A 21403-nucleotide genomic window follows, 5' to 3' on the forward strand; every position below is an offset into this window, starting at 1 on the left:
GATTATTTCAATAAGATATTCTTTTATATACTAAAATGTAAGGAAATGCTGATCCCCAAAATAGGCACCTTTGTGTCTTTTCACACTGTATGAGTCACAGGATCCTGATCAGAATACAAATGAAAAACTCTGATGGTAACCAAGAATCTGAGAGGGGAAAACAATCACCAATCTGCAAACCTACACCTTCTGAAACAATGACTTATGCTAGGTTCTCAAAGCTAATGACTTAAAATAATCTTGGTACAAAGAAAATGTCTTCATGTTGGACATAAGAGCATCCATGTCTTCCCTTTACAGGCACACTCTATCCCTTCATAGCCAGTGTAAACAGACGGTGAACAGCAGTCAAAAACTTGCATCTTCAGAGCTGGGAGATGGTGCTGATTCTGCTTTGAATCCCCAAAGAACTTCAATCATACTCTCAGTTTGAGGTCAAGTGACCCAGTCTCCAAGAGAAATCCTTGAACAGAAAAATTATAAAGGAAACAGGTGTTCTGGAGCAGTATAGTTTCCCTTTTGTTCTCTGGAAAATAGTCTCAGTAAGAATTGGAAGGACCTCCTCATATGATCATATTCAAATGGTGACAAAAATAGAACCTCTTGCCTAGTATGGTGCATAGTTCTCACATAACAGCACCCCTAAACACTGCAATGTTCAATTAACATCTGAAGAATTCTTTTATTATTTGTTTAATGAATCTAGAATGGCCTTTAAGAGGTACCATGTGTCATATATTAACTTTGATTTTCAATCTACAATTGTTGTCTATAAATAGAAATCACCTCAGATAAATTCCTCAGACATTTAAGCAGTGTGATTATTAAATCAGATTTAGTCCAGAGCCTGTGCCTCTGAGACAGAGTGGTCACCATACGTCTCCAACTCATTCCTGGGTTTCTCTCCATCACTCTCAAAACCTCTGGTCACACACACTTAAGGAGATGCCCACCTTGCCTCTATTGTGCATGGAACTATGTGGTCTTCAGGGAAAAAAAAGCTGTGTGGCACCGCCACCAAGGATTTCCCTGTAAGGATCAGCCACATGCTTGACCCAGACCACTGTGATTGGGGCCCAAGGTGGTGAGCAGGGCCTTTGTAGAATCCTGAACCAAAAGTGAGCAGTCAGCTGGGCAGCAGCTGATGCCCCGGGACATGCCTGACCCCAGTCTGCAGCCCTCACTAACCTCTCCAGACAGCCTCCAGGATGCACAGCAGATTGTCAGTGTCCTCAAGCTGAACCCTGAGGAGATCCAAAATAACTAAAAGCACCTATTCAAGATGAACACTAAATCTGTGGGCAGCTCCTTCACCTGTAATTGAAAGTGGTCCCAGCAAAGGTGCACCTCCAAGAGGAGGTTACAGTCTAGGCCCAGGAGGGCAAAGAGAGGAGAAGAGGCCCAAAATGTGACCACTTGTCTCCCACCCAATTCTTCCTGCCACCTCAAACTTATAGCTAAATGTCTTTTACACACACACACACACACACACACACACACACACACACACACACACAAAAGAGATTCAGAGGCTGTGCTGCTGTGCTGAAGAGATTTAAAAAAAAAAACAAAAAACTCACACCAAATAAATGGAAACAGAGGAAAGAGTAGGTAAGAACTGGGTTTTCTGCCATCAAGGAGGGATCAAAATTAAGGAGATTACAATATCATTGGGTTGGGGTCACTGAGGGAGAAGCCCTCAAAACCAGTGGAGTAGGAGTAGGCATTAGTAGGAAGGAGAATCACAGGATCACCATGAGTAGGAGGCACTGGGTCCAGGTGTATTCACAGGATTAGAGGTGGTCAGACTTGCGGGTCAGTAGAGACAAGGTCAATGGATTGGGACTCTAAAAAGAAATCATTGAAAGCAGGAAACATAAAAACAGGAATTGGGGTTACCACATCCATAGATTTTGGGGATTTCCAGAGTATGTTAAGCAAAAGATCCCAAGTGCAGAGGAAAAGAAGGAGTCAGAAGGCCTTTAGATATGAGGCTAGAAGGGTGATGGATTTTAAGACAAAATCAGACCTCACGAATAAGATGTAAGCTTCTTAAATGAAGATGAAAACTTGCACTGCAATGTTTTTATTTTAACAAAAAACACCTTTATTTTCATCTTCAAAGAACTGTTCTTTTTTTCCCCATGATAAACATGGTTAATTTACAAAAATGGCCTATATATTGCCTCTTCAAAGCATTCCCCTTTAAAGAGAAATTTAGTTTCATATAATCCAGACATGGAAAGGTGTGTTATTGTTGTTGTTTTTTCTAGAGAGAGGAAGGGAGAGGGATAGAGGAATAGAACATGGATTTAGGAGAAACATCATCAATCAACTGCCTCCTGCACATCTACTACTGGTGATTCAGCCCACAACCCTGGTATGTGCCCTGACCGATAATCAAACAGGCAACCTCTTGGCTCAATGCGTAATTACTGAACCACCCTGGTTGGGCTTGAAAAGTTTAAAAAAATAAATTTATATTTTGTTGTCATTATAAGACAAAAGAGAAACTAGCATAAATTAAGGGAATCCATTCATATTCAGATTCTTCTTCTCCAGGAACCAGCATTGTTATATTATTTCCATTCAGCACAATCTGGTCTAATTTAGTGATCCTTCTTCCTTCTGGTGTGACTTCAGTAGAGGCAGCAGCTGCATTGGGTAAGTGGTAGCCTTAGCCACCATAGCAACACTGGAAGTGGTCTGTTTGCACTGAGAAGTTTTGAAGTAGATCTTTCTCTCTCTCTTTCCCAGAGGACAAAAATATGAGAAAGTCCAGTGAATGGGTGTGCTATAGATTAAATCTTTGTGTCCCCAGTAGGATCAGTGATCAGTACCCTTATAAGAAGAGACACCAGATCTCTCTCTCTCCCTCTCCCTCCACCCCACACAAACATGCATAAGCCAAGGAAAGAACATGCAAGCATACAGCAAGAAGCTAGCCATCTGGAAGCCAAGAAGAAAGCTCTCACCAGGGACTGAATCAGCCAGCATCTTGAGCTTAGATGCTCTAAAACTATGAGAAATAAGACCCTATTGTCTAAGACACCCAGTCTATGGTATTATGTTATGATAGCCTGAGCTGACTACAACAAGGTGTGTTTAAAGAAGACCTCCTTAAGCTTTGGCATGCTCTTCCATTGAACTACGTGGAAAGCCATAAATATACCATTTTTCCTATTGCCTCAAAATTGTAATTCTCCTTAATCATGTTAGCCCTTCACTAAGGTCTCAGAAAGCCATTCAGCCATTTAGAGTAGAGCTGTGCTACATAAGTAGACAAGGAGCGAAGAAAAGCTTTCATACTATCACTGACCCTGTCATGATTATTACTAATCTGCTGTCTTTGCAGTAGTAGTAGTGCCTGAGAAACCTTGGGGATGCAATTTAATCTCTCTCTACTCAAGTGCCCTATCTCTCAAATAGTTGGGGAAAATAATTGCTATCTAGAAGCATTTAGTGCCACATACTGAGTAAGTATTCTCTTAAGTTATTATAATGTTACTAGTGGCCTAGTGCATGACATTCATGCATGGGGGGTGGGCGGGTCTCTTAGCCCAGCCTGCACCCTTTCCAATTGTGGACCCTTTGGGGGATATCCGACTGCCCGTTTAGGCCCGATCCCTGTGGGATATCCCTCTCGCAACCTGGGACTGCTGGCTTCTAATTGCTCACCTGCCTGCCTGCCTGATCGCCCCTAACTGCTCACCCCTGCCGGCTTGATCTTGCCTTAACTGCCTCTGCCTGCTTGATCACTGGGGTCCGGGATGCAGGTGAATCAGATTCATGGCTGGCAGACCGCTGACAGCAAGTTATCCAATGGTCGATCCTGCGTGGAATGGGGCTCCCTCCTCCCTCCTGTCAGGGTCTGGTTTGAAGGCTGGCCACGACCTCAATTGCACAAGACCCAGAGTTCCACTGTGCCCTGGCCAGTCAGGGCCCACAGCTCCCGCCCGCCATGGCGCAATGGCTTCCCAAGGCCCACAGCTGCCTCAGCAGTCAGTGTTGGGTCACCGTGGCACCAATGGTGGAGCAGTCAGTGATGGGTCACTGCAGCACCCGTGGGAGCCAGGGCGGTGGGACAGAGTGGTCAGCAGTTCAGCCTGCTCGCCAGTCCCCGCCCACCCGAGCCTGCTGAGCATGCAGACTGGCCTTCGGTCATACCTTCGGTCGTTTTTGATGTTACGGACCCTGATATATATATACATACATACATACACTAGTGGCCCAAGCACAAAATTCGTGCATGGGAGGGGTGTCCCTTAGCCCAGCCTGCATCCACTCCAATCAGGGACCCCTTGGAGAATGTCCTACTGCCAGTTTGGGCCCAAATCCTGTGGGCCTAAACTGGCAGTCGGACATTCCTCTCGTAATCCTGGACAGCTGGCTCCTAATTGCTCACCTGCCTGCCTGCCTGCCTGATCACCCCTAACTGCCTCTGCCTGCCCGCCTGGTCACCTCCAACTGCACCTCCTGCTGGCCTGGTTACCCCCAACTGCCCCCACCCACTGGCCTGGTTGCCCCTCACTACCACCCCTGCAGCTTGGTCACCCCACACAGCCTGTTGTTCAGTAGTTTGATCAGCCCTCACTGCCCCCCCCCCCCCCGCTGCTGGCCTGGTCACCCTCAACTGCCCCCCACACCGGCCTGGTCGCCCCTCACTGCCCGCCCCTGATGGCCCGGTCGCCCCATGCAGCCTGCTGTTTGGTTGTTTGGTTGTCCCTCACTAACCCCCTGTAGGCCTGGTTGCCCACGCAGCCTGTTCAGTCGTCTGTCTGGTTGTTTCGGTTGTGACAGCCCCTGGCTTTTTATATATATGGATGGATAGATAGTGCCTTTTCCAAATTGCTTATTCCTTTGTTTTTGAGTAAAATTTCATTATAACCACATTGATAGGCTGAGATAGTCTCATCTGGGCTTCACTGGCAGAAATATTCAACAAGGACCTTTTGGCAAATCACAGTTAAGAACAAAATAAATGTGATTTTAATTTATAACTCAAAATGCATCTCAAGATATTGAGACCCTTGGTACTTCATCAGTTGTTACAACTATTACAAACACTAATTAATCAATCAAAGATGTAAAGATGTCACTATCACAATTCTTTTTTAAAAAAATATATATTTTTATTGATTTCAGAAAGGAAGGGAGAGGAATAGAGAGATGGAAACCCCAATGAGGAATAGAGAATCACTGATTAGCTGCCTCCTGCACACCCCCTACTGGGGATCAAGCCCAAAACCCTGACGTGCCCTTGACCACAATCAAACCCGGTACCCTCCAATTGACAGGCCTACACTCTATTCACTGAGCAAGACCAGCTAGGGCACTATTATAATTCTTTAACAATATGGAAGATAATATGTTTTAGGTTTCTCAGAAGTAGGTCTAAGACATAGATTCACAAGGGATTTATTAGAAAAGTTATTCCAGTAAACATTAAAAAGGGGAAGCAAGAAGGGGAAAGTAATTTAAAGTGAGGGAATAAATTAGTAGATATAAGTTAAGTTTTGTAATTTAGGGCAAGTATAGAGCTTCCACCATTTACCTGCTGTATGACCTGGGATGGGTTACTCAATCTCTCTCTCCTTCATAATTTTTCCTCTATAAAATGATGCTGCCTCATAAAAAATGTGGGGATTACTATATATATATATATATATATATATATATATATATATATATATATATATATATCCTTTGCATAAAGTATGTGTCCTAATATCTTAGAGAGTGCTAGGAGTAGTAGTAGCAGCAGCAGCAAGAACAGAAAAAGTCTTATTAATAGAAGAAATTCTAATAATTATTAACATTATCATTGCTACTATATGAAAGGTAGTTATGCCTGCACCACATTCTCAACTGTAAGCTCTTGAAGAAGAGGGTCTGAGTCTTGTTCATTTCCATATGCAACCATCTAAAATGGTATTTACCCCAGTGTAGGTGATGAGTAATGGTTATGGAATACAATTGACAGGACAGGTTTACTAGAATTGGAGGTGGGAAAGAAAGAAATGACAGCTGGTTCTGATATTTCAAATAGATAATGCAGCTGATGTTAACTAAATAGAATTTACCAATGGCCTCTACTAAATCCAATTTTTTTCTTCTCAATCATCTTCCTTGCCTTACCAGCATCATTTTATCACTCTTTCCTCCTTGAAACACTTTCTTCACTTGGACCTGAGAATATTATACTCTTGCTTTACTTCCTATATCACTCTGCTTTACTGGTTCTTCCTTTCTGTTAGAACTCTTTCATAATGCAAGCATACTTCAAGGGCTCAATCTTCCATCTTCCTTCTATATCTAGATTCTCTTAATGTGTCATCAGTCCCCATGGCATTAAACACCACCTGCATACTGATGACTCCTAATACATATGTCTCACCCACATTTCTGTCCAACTATCAAACACCTGCCTACTTAACACCTCCATTAGGAGTTCTTAAAAACATCAAGCTTGACATGCTCAAAACTGGATTCTAAACATACCATTACACAAACCCTGCACTACTGACAACCTTCCTCATCTAATGTAAAATTAAATCATTGTTTCAATTCATTGTGTGGCTCTTAAGGAGTTATTGGTCTCCTCTTAAATCAGGGGAGGGGAATGTAGAACCTTTTTGACCTGTGGGCCTTATAAGGCTGGAGAATTTTGTATGGCCTGCCAATGATGTTACAAATATCCAAATGGACCTTGGCAGAAAAAGATTCCCCACCCCTATAAGACTTAAATGCTTACCACCAAAATCTCCATTATTTTCAATAACATACTTAGGCTTGAACTTCCCCACACTGTTTCAAATAAAGTCAGCTCCTTTAGGGTAGATATTCTGGGCTCTCTGTTACTGGGATCTTCCTTTTCTCCCAGAAAAAAAATCTCCGAGGCAGTGCTATAGCCAAGGGGGAGAGCAGTAGCCTCTAGCCTTCTTGGCTTGTCTTTCCCAGCATGGAAGCTCTGCCCTACAAGAGAGCCAAGGCAAGGACAATTGAGGTCCCAGTATTTTCATCCTGCCATTGCTGTGCTAGGATTTCCACCCCAAGAAATAGGAATGGGAGAAAAGAATGAGCCCCGACCTCTCTGCAACACTCTCCTGCAACTTAGCCTCTGCAAAGCAGAGCTGGTAGGGATGAGTGCTTTTGGCTGCCTGACCCTCCCAGAAAGACACCTTATCCTTTGTCCAGGGGCTGAGGGGAAAGGAAGCTAGAACATAAGACTGGATATGCACATATTCATTGTTTTGGGGACACATTCTTGGATTATAAAATTTAATGTATCGTCTAGGACCTCAGAGCATTGGAAAAGTTCCCTGTCTAAAGAAACTCACTAAAAGTAGGAAGGCTCTTAAAAACTTAGATCAAAAGCCCACACTGAGAACAATAGAAATACTTGAGTTTGTGAAATAATTTAAAAAAGATAACAGTGTGATGGGCATGCTGGAATGGTTAAATGAGGTAAAGTCAGATGATGCGCAGGACCGTTACCTTTCATGGGAAAGCCCAAAGGAAACAATATTCACCAAGGCATTAGGAATGTTCAGTGGCAGCTCTCACTCATTAACACATATGGTGATGATGGAGCTCAGAAGTAATTAAAATAATATGCAAGCACTTAACTACTAGAAACCAGGAGGATGCAATTACCGTAACAAGAGAAACAGATAGGCAACCAAAAGTTCACTACCCACAGAGGTTGTGAAGATGGTCAGTAGTGCATGGCCTTGGTAAACATTGCTATCATCTAAATGGATTTGAACAATGGGATCGAAGAAAATAAAGAGGCATCATGCTCTGGCCAGTTTGGTTCAATTGGTTGATCATTGCCTTATGCACTGAAAGGTCACCAATTCGATTTCAGGTCAGGGCACATACTCGGGTTTCAGGTTTGATCCCAGGTGAAAGTGGGTGCAGGAGGTAACCAATCCATGTTTCTCTCTCCCTTCATCTCTCTCTAAAATCAATAAATACATCTTTTTAAAAAAGAAAGTGCAAAAAAGTAAATAAGGGTTGCATAAGATTCCTACACTTGTTGGAAAAGGGATGCATTTTTTTTGAGAGGTGAGGTGAGAGAACATAGACCTTCTAGAGGTGACCAGCAGGTAAGAAAGTAAGCACTGGTCCACATTCAGTTGAGAGCAGTGAAGAGGAGCATAAGACATGGCTGCCAGATGGGTAACTCAGTAGTAAGAGATAATTAGAAAAAGAAAACTGGATGGTAGAAAAGATAGGTAAAACCAAGGAGCAGATCAAAAATAAACTTGTTTCTGCATGGCCTTCAGGGTGAGGGTAAGAAGGGAGGGGTCAAAATGAAAGCCTAGGCCCTGCAAATGATGCCCTTCTTGCCTCAGTACTTAGTTATTCTGGTCTCTAGAGTCACAATGAAACTGGACATTTTAATGTATGGTTTACAAATACAGAATGTGAGCCTCACAACTAATAAATACTGGTCTTCGTAATATCACCACAGACACTGCCAACCACAAATTTCCCTTGCTCTTCCCTTGCCTCCCATTCGAATTACAGCTATCCAACTTATGGCCTTTCATCTTATTTCTGAGGCCCTACTTCAATCATCTGAAATTCCTCTGGAGCTACATGGAACTTGTAGGCCCTACACTAGCCACCAGATGGCAGTAAAGAACCTTATGAGGTTAATTCTGATAGATGTTTTCATTCACTGTTGACACTTGAGGCCAGATCATTCTTTTTTGTGGGAGACTGTCTTATGCATAATAAGAAAGGGTCATCCATATATTTTCCCAGCAGATGAAATAATTTTATTTCACAGTTGTCTTTAAAACCACAAGACATTATGTTCTTCATATAAAAACATAAGTACGTAAAACTATATTTTCTAGAAAATTATTATATAGACCCTCTCAGAAAAAAATGCATCCCATTAATATGGTTTCAGTGAAGGTGCTTGGAAAGAATTCACATCTGGTTTGATTCCTAAAACATACCATTTCACCACTGCATCTTTTGGTTCAAAGTATAGATTATTATCATCAGTACATGTTCCTGTGTTCTTACACATTGATAATACACATATAGAATGGAGGTTTATCACTTAATGCTCTATTGGTTCATCAGCCTTTTCTGCAGGTTCATCAGCAGGTTGAGCAGGCTGTGCTTTTCTCTGTGGCCTTTTTTCAAGGCCTTCCAGGAATGGAGACACATTATCATCATCATGTGGACGAAAGGAGCCACATGCTAACCTGACAAGCTCAGGGGAGGCCTGCGTGGCAGTCTTGCAAACTCAGAGACCTGGAATAACCACAAAGGATGGTTTGAAAATTAAATATTTTACTATAAACAGGTTATAGTGGGTAGTCATGTCCTAGTCCGATATCTTCCCTGACAAAGATCAACTTAGATCTTCTTTACTGAGCCCATTTGCCTTTTTGCCTCTCAGATAACATATCTGTGAGATGTCTGGGTAACTTGTAACTTCCTTTTTACCCCGGACCCCTCAGGGCACAACAAATGAATGGCACCGGGACATTCCCTCATTGTTATTGTTATCAAATTAATTGTCAACTGTTAATTACATTAAAGTATCCTGTATCCATCTCTGTAAGAGAAGCACATGTCCATCATTTCACTTTTCACCCTATCCCAGAGGTTTCCCCGCTTTGCTTTGTCCCACCTCCCTAATCTGTCACCAATGGATTTCATGTAACTCACCTACATCCCTTTCCTTTGATTTCAATGTATAAATATAGATGTAACCCTGCATTCTCCAGAGCATTATCTCAATTCATTGAGGTTCTGCTTCCCGGCATATGTCGACAGTTTGGCTCAAATAAACTCACAAAATTCTTTACAGGTTTCAATGGTTTTTTTCCGTTAACAATCATTATAAATCATAAACTCCAAGTCTTTACCAACAATTCCAATGGAAACATTCTTTGTAGTTAGGTCCTGTTCTGTAAGAAGTGTCTCTCTTAAAGCACGCAGATTATGCTTAACCAGTTCATTCAAATTGCATTTCATAAACTCAGACATATGTCTGTCCAAATAAGTATGAGCTGATTGAGAACGAGCTCCAATGGACACAAATCTGCTGTCAAAATAGTTAGCAGATAGACAGATGTGGAATACAAGAGGGCCCATATCATCATAACCAGGAATAAGCAGCCCAACAGCATTCGGTCTTTAGCCATATCTTTGTGTTGGTATCTGGGTCTTGCTTCCAATTATAGATACAAGAGGAGACACAGGAGGAGGTCTGTCAAATACAAATATGGAATCCAAACACTCCTGGCACATAAAATTACATAACAGTCTAGCCCCAGCAGTAAGTCTCACAATTGAGATACCAATATGTCAACATGGAGAATTTTTTTCTGGTGAGCTGCAAGTTCTGAGTGTGCTTTCTTCAGTGTAACCAACACTGCATGGAGTTTCCTATTTCAGACCAACTGTGACTAAACATTGATTGACAGCTTCCATTGCATATTCAATTTGATTAATCCTGCCCTGAGGGCTCCAAACATTGACATCATTGTCATGCAGGTTGCAAAACTTGGTTCCAACATGGGGCGTGGCTGTCCCCTTCTGCAGACCTGCCTATCAATGAGCACTGACAAAACTAAGGCTTGGCCATCTACAGGAATGTCTGTGCGATCAGATGTTGATGGAATTTTTAAAAATCTTCGTTGTTTTATTTTTTATTGAATTTATTGGGGTACAGGTTTCAAGTGTACAACTCAGTAAAATATCATCTGCACACTGCATGGTGTGCCCATTGCTTTAAATAATATTTATTCATTAAAAATATTTTAATGTGGAAAAACATACAAAAAGAAATTAAAAACACACAAAATCCCACTCCTCTTCTGTGAATAGTTTAATGACAATCCTAGGCATATGACACATAGTTAAATATGTATAATTATGCACATATAATAATCTACTATCCTATAATCTCCTTTCCACTCAAAATTTCCTAAGGACATCTTTTGATATCAACAATTTTGGTCTATTAGATAATTTTAAAGCCTGAATAATGTACATTTATTTGTACCTAAACAGATATCCATCAGGTGACAACCAGGTTCCTAAATTTCCACTATTATAAATTGCATTGCAATTCACATCTTTGAATATATATCTTTGCACAGGCTGAGAATGACACTGTTTCACACTCAAAATTTCTGTGTATCTAGAATTTTGCCAGGACCCAGAGCTTTATGAAGTGAATTACAGATAGATCTCGTTCCTAAGATGTACACAGGCTGGTAGGAAAAATGAACACAGGATCAAAAAAAAGTATGGTGAATGGCATAGAAATACAAAGTAGACTGTTAGCCAAAGATAAAGAGAATGTAACTGATTGGGGGTCAGGGATGGCTTTACAGACATAGGCCTTGGAAGAATCAGTATAAAAGTTAGTCTCTGCTCCTTTTTTTTTTTTTTTAATAGTTATTATATAACGACCATTTATTTAAGTGCCTATTTCTCCTGCACTCTGTGTGTAGGTGAAGGCCAACCTTTCCTTCTTCATATGCCCTGTATTTATCATAGGGCCTCATATGAACTGAATTTTTACAGAATTTACCAGGTGACCGGAAAACAAAACAAAACAGGGAGTACTCAGAGATTCAGGAAGAACGTTTTATTTTCAGATGTATTAGTACAGTGATTCGGGAGAGTCTGTTTCTCCAAAGCCTGAGCGAGTGAATATGGACGAAGCTTTCCCTTTATACCCTTGGTTTCTTTGTCCCCCAAATATGGCAGGCTTCCAGAACTTTTGCAGGCTTTGTGAAAAAGCCCTTTGTGTTGGGATAGGGGATGTGAGATTACACCCAAAGGCCTGGCCTGGTGCCAGTGCTGATAACCCCCTCCGGGGGGTTGTGTATGGTTCATGGTTTATAGCCTCTGTAAAATGGGAGTATTCTAGGACACAGGTTCTGCAAGGCAAGACAGGTATCATTGGAGTTAATTATGCATTAGAAGGCAGGTTACTGGCAACGATTCAGAATGCTAACCCTCCCCCCCCCCAAAAAAAAAAAAATGTCTTATATCCCCTTTCAGAATCTTTAGTAAAGGGTTGCTGAATGGGGTATTTATTATAAACCTTCTTGTCATGAGAGCATTCTCCTGCAAGGAGAGAAGGGAGAATCATATAGAAACAAATAGACTATGGATACAAGTTTAAATTCCCTCTCAACTTTCCACACTCAAAAACAGAAAAGGAAACAGGGATGGGAAAAAAGAGAGAGGAAGAGAAAAAAGGTAAATTAGTATATACCTTTCTGGTCCTTTCTTCCCTCTTCTGAAAAGCTCACCCAAGAAGAAATCTGAATGACCTTGCAGAGGAGCACAGTAAAAATCAGATGATAAAGTTTTACTCCCCTTATTTTAGTCTAGAATGTAATATTTCCTCCCCCCCCCCCTTTCTATTCATGGTTACCAGGAGCAAAATATTACAGTCTCAATTCAGTTTAAACTTTATTCAATCTGACAATTTAAACATCCTTTTAGAAAGTGTGTAGTCTCTATTGGAAAAAATAATGCTTAATCACTCAAGAGAGCCTCCCCTTGAGAAAGGCTTTTCCTGTTGTGGTGGCTGCCACCTGCTGGTCTCCTGAGCATTCTCCTTCATACATCTAATTGCTAAACATTCTGCAGGATATCACTGCTGAATTAACTAGTTAACTTGAGGTCTAGACTAGGCGTCCTCAAACTACGGCCCGCGGGCCACATGTGGGTGTTTTTGCCATTTTGTTTTTTTACTTCAAAATAAGATATGTGCAGTGTGCATAGGAATTTGTTCATAGTTTTTTTTAAACTATAGTCCGGCCCTCCAACGGTCTGAGGAACAGTGAACTGGCCCCCTGTTTAAAAAGTTTGAGGACCCCTGGAGACTTTTGGCAGGGACAATGTTCCTGAGTTGCTGATGAGATACCAAGGATTTTACTGGCTGTAAAACCCCTGAGTTTACTGCCACCTCCACCAATCTGAAAGTTGGCCCAGCAGTCCACACTACTTGAAGCCTGAGTCAACTCACTCTGCTATGGTAGGCCTATGGAAACCCAAGGGGTTTCTTTTGTTGTTGTTAATCCTCACCCCAGGTTATTTTCCCCATTGATTTGTTTAGAGAATGGAAGGGAGTCAGGAAGGGGAAGGGGGAAGAGGAGAGGAGAGGAGAGGAGAGGAGAGGAGAGGAGAGAAAGAGAGAGAGAGAGAGAGAGTCATCAATGTGAGAGAGATACATTGATTGGTTGCCTTCTGCATTCACTCCCAACCAGGGCCTGGGATCAAATCTACAACCCAAGTACACACCCTTGACTGAAAATCGAACCTACAACCCTTCAGTGCAGGGATTGGTGCTCTAACCAATTTGCAACACCAGCCAGGGCCCAATGTGTTTCAATTGTGCACCCACCAACACTCAGGGCATCTTTAAACCCCAGAGCCTCCCTCTACCTGACCTAGATGTGCTACATTACTGTCACTGAGTCCCCAACTTGAAACATAGCCAAATCCATTTTGAATATCAAAGACTAACATTACCTCAACCTTATTTTTTTAATATGTTTTTATTGATTTCACAGAAAGGAAGAGAAAGGGAGAGAGAGATAGAAACATCAATGATGAGAGAGAATCATTGATCAGCTGCCTCCTGCACACCCCCAACTGAGGATCGAGCCCATAACCTGGGCATGTGCCCTGACCCGGAATCTAACCATGACTTCCTGGTTCATGGGTCAAAATCCAACCACTGAACCACATCAGCCGGCACCGCCTTATTTCTTTAGACATTTCCTTTATTTTAAAAAAATCTTTATTGTTGAAAGTATTACATAATTCCTCCTTTTTCCCTCTTCCAGCCCGCTCCCGTGCCCCAGGCTTTCACCACCCCATTGTCTGTGTCCACAGGTTTTATGCAAATATGCACTCAAGTTCATTGGTTGATCTCTACTCACCCACTCTCCCCTCTGAGGTTCAACAGCATACATTTCCTTTATAAAGAATTTTCATCTCCTCTTGACAAATAAATGCCTCTCATGGCCTAAGAAAAGCCCTAACCATGCCATCTTCATCTGTATCCCCATCCCCAACTTTGGTGCAATCTGATGACTACAAAGACTGTGCTCCTTCCCCTTCCCTCCATTCCTTTAGCCTCAAAGTTATCAGGTTTGAGGATTAGAGGGAGAGAAACTGGAAGAAAACTGCCTGACCATAGCATATCATACTGGTCTGGAACCCTCACAGAAACATCCTTATTTACTTGTAAAACCCCTTCATCATAATCAAGAAAGAGACATTTTAGAAACTTTACCATTCACATAATACACATTCAAAGAGCACCTATTATGTGCAATATACTGGAACAGGTTCAATGTGAAACCTACTGTGTACTAGTGCTGCTTTAACAATTTACTAGACTTTGTGGTCTAAAACAACAGATTAATGATTTTACATTTCTGGAAGTGTAAAATCCAAAATTGGTTCTTATGCGGCTAAACACAAATTATCCTCAGGTCTGCGTTCCTTCTGGAGGCTCTAAGGCAGTGGTTCTCAACATGTGGGTCGCGACCCCTTTTGGGGGTTGAACGACCCTTTCACAAGGGTCGCCTAAGACCATCGGAAAACACAGATATTTACATTAACGATTCATAACAGTAGCAAAATTACAGTTATGAAGTAGCAACGAAAATAATTTTATGGTTGGGGGTCACCACAACATGAGGAACTGTATTAAAGGGCCGCGGCATTAGGAAGGTTGAGAACCACTGCTCTAAGGGAAAAGAAGTCTGTTTCTTTGCCTTTTCCTCTCAAAGGGGAGAATAATAATTGTTGTAAGAAAAAGTGAAATCATCCAGGGACACACAAACAAAAAGATAAGTCAAATTTATCTTTTTTACTAACCATTAGAGAAAGATTTAGGAAAAATCTCTGTCTAGTCCTTCCCAGAACATCCTACCCAGAAAGGTTTCAAGACTCTGACCAGAGAGTAAAACAAGTATCAAGAATGAGCCAAATCCGAAAGACTCCGTCAAAAAACTAATAGACTTAATAAATGAATTCGGCAATGTAGCAGGATACAAAATTAACGCCAAGAAATCTATGGCCTTTCTATACACCAATAGTGAACTTACAGACAGAGAGACTAAAAAGGCAATCCCATTTACCATCGCACCAAAAAAATTAAGATACCTAGGAATAAACTTAACTAAGGAGGTAAAAGACCTATACACGGAAAACTACAGGACACTGAAAAAAGAGATAGAGGAAGACGTAAACAGATGGAAGAACATACCATGTTCATGGATTGGTAGAATCAACATCATTAAAATGTCCATACTACCCAAAGCAATCTACAGATTCAATGCACGCCCCATTAAAATACCAACGGCATATTTCACAGACCTTGAAAGAACTCTCCAAAAATTCATCTGGAATTAAAAAAGACCCCGAATAGCCACAGCAATCCTGAGAAAGAAGACTAAAGTAGGAGGGATCTCAATACCAGATTTCAAGCTGTATTACAAAGCCACTGTTCTCAAAACAGCCTGGTACTGGCACAAGAACAGACATATAGATCAATGGAACAGAGTAGAGAATCCAGATATTGACCCAAACCACTATGCTCAATTAATATTTGACAAAGGAGGCATGAACATACAATGGAATAAAGACAGTCTCTTCAATAAATGGTGTTGGGAAAATTGGGCAGATACATGCAAAAAAATGAAGCTTGATCACCAACTTACGCCATACACAAAAATAAACTCAAAATGGATACAGGACTTAAACATAAGACGGGAAACCATAAAAATACTAGAGCAATCCACAGGCAGCAAAATGTCAGACATATGCCAAAAGAAATTCTTCACTGACACTGCCCCTAGGGCAATGGAAGCTAAAGAGAAAATTAACAAATGGGACTACATAAAAATAAAAAGCTTTTTCACAGCAAAAGAAACCATCAACAAAACAACAAGAAGGCCCACTGCATGGGAGAACATATTTGCAAATGGCATCACTGATAAAGGTTTAATCTCCAACATCTACAGGCAGCTTATACAACTTAATAAAAGGAAGATAAATGATCCAATAAAAAAATGGGCAACAGACCTAAATAGAATCTTTTCAAAAGAAGACAGAAGGAAGGCCAAGAGACACATGAAAACATGCTCAACGTCACTAATTATCCGAGAGATGCAAATCAAAACAACAATGCGGTACCATCTCACACCTGTCAGAATGGCTATCATCAACAAATCAACAAACGACAAGTGTTGGGGAGGATGCGGAGAAAAAGGAACCCTCGTGCACTGCTGGTGGGAATGCAGACTGGTGCAGCCACTGTGGAGAACAGTATGGAGTTTCCTCAAAAAACTGAAAATGGACCCATTTGACCCAGTAATCCCACTCCTGGGAATATATCCAAAGAAACTAGAAACACCAATTAGAAAGGATATATGCACCCCTATGTTCATAGCAGCACAATTCACCATAGCTAAGATTTGGAAACAGCCTAGATGCCCGTCAGCAGATGACTGGATCAGAAAACTGTGGTACATCTACACAATGGAATACTATGCTGCCATAAAAAAGAAGGAATTCTCATCATTTGCAGCAACCTGGGAGGAATTGGAGAACATTATGTTAAGTGAAATAAGTCAGTCAATGAAAGAAAAATACCACATGATCTCACTCATTTATGGATAATAAAGAACATTATAAACTTGAACAAAAAGATAGATACAGAGACAGTAAAGCATCAAACAGACTGTCAAATTACAAGGGGAAGGTTAGGGAGAGGAGGGGGAGATAAGAGATCAATCAAAGGACTTGTATGCATGCATATAAGCATAACCAATGGATGCAAAACTCTGGGGGGTGGGGGCATATATGGGAGTGGGGTGTGGGGGGGGGGCAATGGTAAGATATGTACACATATAATACCTTAATAAAAAAATTGAAAAAAAAAAAAAGAATGAGCCAAATCCTCTACTTCTAGGCCTTCATGATTCTAAGGATAGAACCAAAAGTTGGCTTTGGGTCCAACTGACAACTGCTTCCCTGACTAAACATTTGCTGAGCTGCCTGTACTGGCTCCCAGGACATTGCTTCAGGGAGGCTTCAGCAGAATAGGATGCAGTCATTCAGGGTAAAGGAAGAAGTTTCTCTCTCTACTTACAGCACCTCTGACAGCAAACACATGTGTTTTCTACGCCAAGCAATTCTCAATTCTCTGCGACACCAGCTGAATGTCCTACAATTCAATTCTAACACTAACTACCTGGAGTTAGCCCTACTCTACAGGTCAGGGGCTTAATCCTCTGCTTCGAAAGCCAATTGCCCATCCCAAGTTGTCACCTGCACTTCTAACCAACCAGTTATATATTTGAGGTTCTCATGATCCTCTCCTCAAGTTTGATAATTTGCTAAAGTAGCAGGGAAGTGCTTTACTTACTCTTACTAGTTTATACAAAGGATACAACTCAAGAACAGCCAAATGGAAGAGCTGTATAGGGCAAGGTATGTAGGAAGGCCTTCAGAGCTTTCATGCCCACTCAGAGCAGGTTGAACTACCCAGCACCCCAATATATTCATCAACCCAGAAACTCTCTAAAATCTGTTTAGGGTTTTTGTGGAAGCATGATTGATTAAATTATTGGTCTTTGGTGATTGAATCTCCAACTCTCCATTGAAAGTAGGTGTAGGGGAGTGCTGACAGCTCCAACCATCTAATCACAGGGCTAGCTCCTCTGGTAACCATCGCTCATCCTCCAAGAGTCACCTCATTAACGTAACCTCCGGTATAGTTGAAATGGACTTTTTATGAGTAATAAAAATGCTCCTTTATCCCTATTACTGAGGAAATTCCAAGGGATTTAGGAGTTTTATGCCAGGAACCAGGGTTTAAGACAAATAAATATTGTTTATTATATCACACCATCACACATGGTTCTCTGCAGTACTGTGAACAGGGGCAACTCCTTTCTCCCAGCAGAAGCTATGACATTCTATGTACAACATTTTCCTACCGGCTAGGATCTTCCTTCAGAGCCACTGGGTACCAAGAGTCAGGGAGGTAGATGCAGTCCACCCAGATGTAAGCATAAGGAGGTGAATGATCTGAAAGAATTTTAAAGTAGCAATAAAACTAACTAAAAATCAATCTGATTCTTATCTCCTTGCACAACAATACTAACAGTGTTAATGATATAATAACCTTTTCACAAAAATCTTCTGTTTGTCTAATTTCTAAACAATTACTATGGTTAGTGTTGAGTAACCTACTTATGCAGGGTTAAATGATCACTTTTTAAAATTAATCCACTAAAAATATTTCATTCTTCATGGAAAGTAATTTTGCAGAATTATCAGTTACACAGTTAAATTCAGCCACAGACAAAACTTTCACAGTAAATTCGTAAGAATTTAACCATCTTTCAAACTCCCTTCAGGTGCATTTTCTGGCTCCAACCCCTATGAAAGAAGATGGCCCTGCTATTGTAGTAGTAAAATTAAAATAAACAATCTTAAATGTATGAGACTTTTCTGACATCTTTTTTTTTTTTTTGATAGGTGAAGTTTCAGATGAGGTCAATCAGACACAAAAATATTAGCAATCAGCCAAAACAATCCTTGAACAACATGTAGTAAAACAAGTTTTACAATTGTTCCTTGAACACACACAAAAAACATTCTGTAGTAATCTATTAACTATGAAAAATGTAAAGAAATTGACATAGAAAAGATAATGAAATTCTGAAGACTATCAGAAGAGAGAAGAGAAGATAGTCTTGTATGCCCAAAAATGAATAAATAAATAAATAAATACCATGTTACCCTGTACATTTGCACCAAGAGAACATTTCTTTTGAAGCAATGCATCAAATAATGTCAGTGGCAATGTTCATTGTCTCCAAATTTGGCAAAAGATCTTCAGAAATGTTTATCAATAGATATTTATGGTGACTTTCCAATTATGGAGTTCATTGAAAGCTGCAAAATTTGATCCCAAAGAAACAAGACAGGGAATTGTAGTTTCTGGAATTTATTGTGAAGTGTGATTTGTATAAATTTCTACCAGAATATCCATGTTTCCTAATTATTTGTTATCTGTTGCTTCAAACTAAATAAACCTTTCAAAATTAAAATGAACAAGAAGTGTTCTCTGGTGATCTATGAGCAAAGACAAGTGACACATTCTAAGTATGTTGACTAGTGAACATGAGTATGTGGAGACAAGTGTATCACTTTCCTAGTGCTTCTGTAACAAAGTGCCACATCTGGGCACCTTAACACAAATGAAATGGATTGTCTCATAGCTCTAATGTGTCAGCTGGGTCATCTCTAGAAGGATCTAGAGAAGAATCTGTTCCATGCCTTTGTCTTAGGTTCCAGTGTTTGCCAGAAATCCTTGGCTTGCAACTTCCTAATGCAGATCTCTGCCTTCTTGGTCACATGGGTTCTCCCAGTGTGTGTGTGTCTTCATGAGGTTATCTTTACTCAGTATGTCCCTCTCTGTCTCTTCACCCCTGTTCCTTTTATAAGGACACCAGTCACTTGGATTAGATGCCCACCCTACTCCAGTATGACCGCATCTTAACGAATTGCATGTGCAATGCCCCTCCTTCCAAATGAGGCCATATTCTTAGGGACTGGAGGGGAGGTGGAGGAGGTTGGGGGATGTTAGGACATAATATATCCTTTGCTGGATGTGGGAGAATCACAATTCAACCCATAACTAAGAGCAATGTTTTTGCAAACTTACAAGCATTCAGGCTCTGAAACAGAAACTATAAAGTTATTGTATGTTACCTTACACATAAATGCCTAGTATGTTTATCCCTTAAAAAATACACTGATGTAATTTAAAAGTATTAATCCATTACTTTTCTTTGAGTAATTTGTGTTTTTTCTTTAGGATGATTATATGTACCTACCTCAACAGAAGCAAGTTTTCCCTATCTATGGTTCTTAACTGAACATCGTTGCTACTGCTTTCATTTCACCATGACTGCTGAAAACAATTGTGTCAAAAATGACGCCCTCCCTGTGTCAGACAGGCCTGCTCCGACCATCCATGGCAGGGTGAGCCCCCAGCCCAGGAGCGCGACCCTCCAGGCGTCTCTCGCCTCAGACACTCACTTTCCCATCAGGCTCCAAGGTGGAGCTTCCATTGCTCTACAGGCCACAGGAAGCCTGAGGCAGCACAATAGAACCCCGAAGGCTGGCTCCCCCCTCAGGAGGGGGCGCCTGTTCCCACACAGACCAGGAGCACAGGCAATGCTTGAAGCCCGCCCAGCTCGCCTGCCCTGGAAAGGGTCCACACCCTTCTCGCCCTTCCCCAGGTTGCCCACCAGGCAGGCTCTGAAGCTCATGCGCAAACCCGTCCACCAAGCCTTTAACAACAAAGTGTCCTTTCAAACCACCCCTCCCTGTAGTTTCCCTTTATGTTTCCTGTTGCAGCCCCACAGGAGCAGTGAAAGGGAGCAACAAGGACCTCCTATAGCCCTAGGCCATATTCCGCCCTCTGGGCCTTGTTCCCCAGTCCTGCATCCACCTATTTGAAACTTGCTTCCAGGACTAGTGCCACATGGGGGCGTCAAGGACGCGTGTGGACCAGATAAAAAGTTACCCTGAGAAGATCAGGGCGGGATGCTCTGGTCCACAGTGCTGGTCTGGCCTTGAGGGGGTATGGGCGGCCTGGACATGGGGAAGGAGTGGGACCCTCCTAGTAAGCCCAGCCCCCTAAGTCTGAACCCTCCAGTATCCTGAGCAAAGCCCACTTTTCTTTTCCCCAATAGAAAGACTGGTTAGGGCTGCAGGGTGAGGGGTGGCCTGAATGGAGAGAAGCTTGGCTGCAGTCCAGCATTAGAGGAGTAATCATCTGTAAAAAATTAAAAACTGTAATAAAACTAACTAAAAATCAAGCTGACTCTGATCACTTTGCACAACAATGCTAACAGTGTCAATGATACAATAACCCTCAAGCAAAAATCCTCTGTGGGTTTAAGTTCTAAACAATTGCTGTGGTTAATGTTGAGTAAACTACATATACAGGCTTCAAATGATCACTTTTTGATACTAATCCACTAACACATAGTTTATTCTACATGGAAGTTAACTTGCAGAATTAACAGTTAAACAGTCAAACTCAGCCACATATCTTACTTTTCATAGTAAATTAATAAGAACTTAGGATCTTTCAAGCTCATTTCTGGTGCATTTTGTGACTTCAGCCCTTGTGGTAGAATATAGCCCTGCTTTTAAAGCACTAACTTTAAAATAAATTATCTTAGTTGTTTTGACACTTGTCTTTTATGACATTTATTTTTTTACTGAGGTGCAGTTTCAGATGAGGTCAGACACAAAAATATAGGCAAACAGCCCTGGCCAGTGTGGCTCAGTTGGTTGG

General features: G+C 41.3%; 1 pseudogene across 1 annotated transcript in view; it reads right to left on the minus strand.

Moving 5' to 3' along the window:
* Window positions 1–9082: 9082 nt before the first annotated feature.
* The window catches only part of LOC307110094 (proteasome subunit alpha type-1-like), a 35902-nt pseudogene continuing 23581 nt past the window's right edge, over window positions 9083–21403 (minus strand). The window contains exons 2-3 of the transcript in view: window positions 9867–10584; window positions 9083–9225 (exon numbers count right to left, since the gene is read on the minus strand). The product of the transcript in view is annotated as a proteasome subunit alpha type-1-like (transcript). The remainder of the gene's footprint in view (window positions 9226–9866; window positions 10585–21403) is intronic.

Source organism: Cnephaeus nilssonii, assembly GCF_951640355.1.
Source record: "Cnephaeus nilssonii genome assembly, chromosome: 13".
NCBI classification, from domain to species: Eukaryota; Metazoa; Chordata; class Mammalia; order Chiroptera; family Vespertilionidae; genus Cnephaeus; species Cnephaeus nilssonii.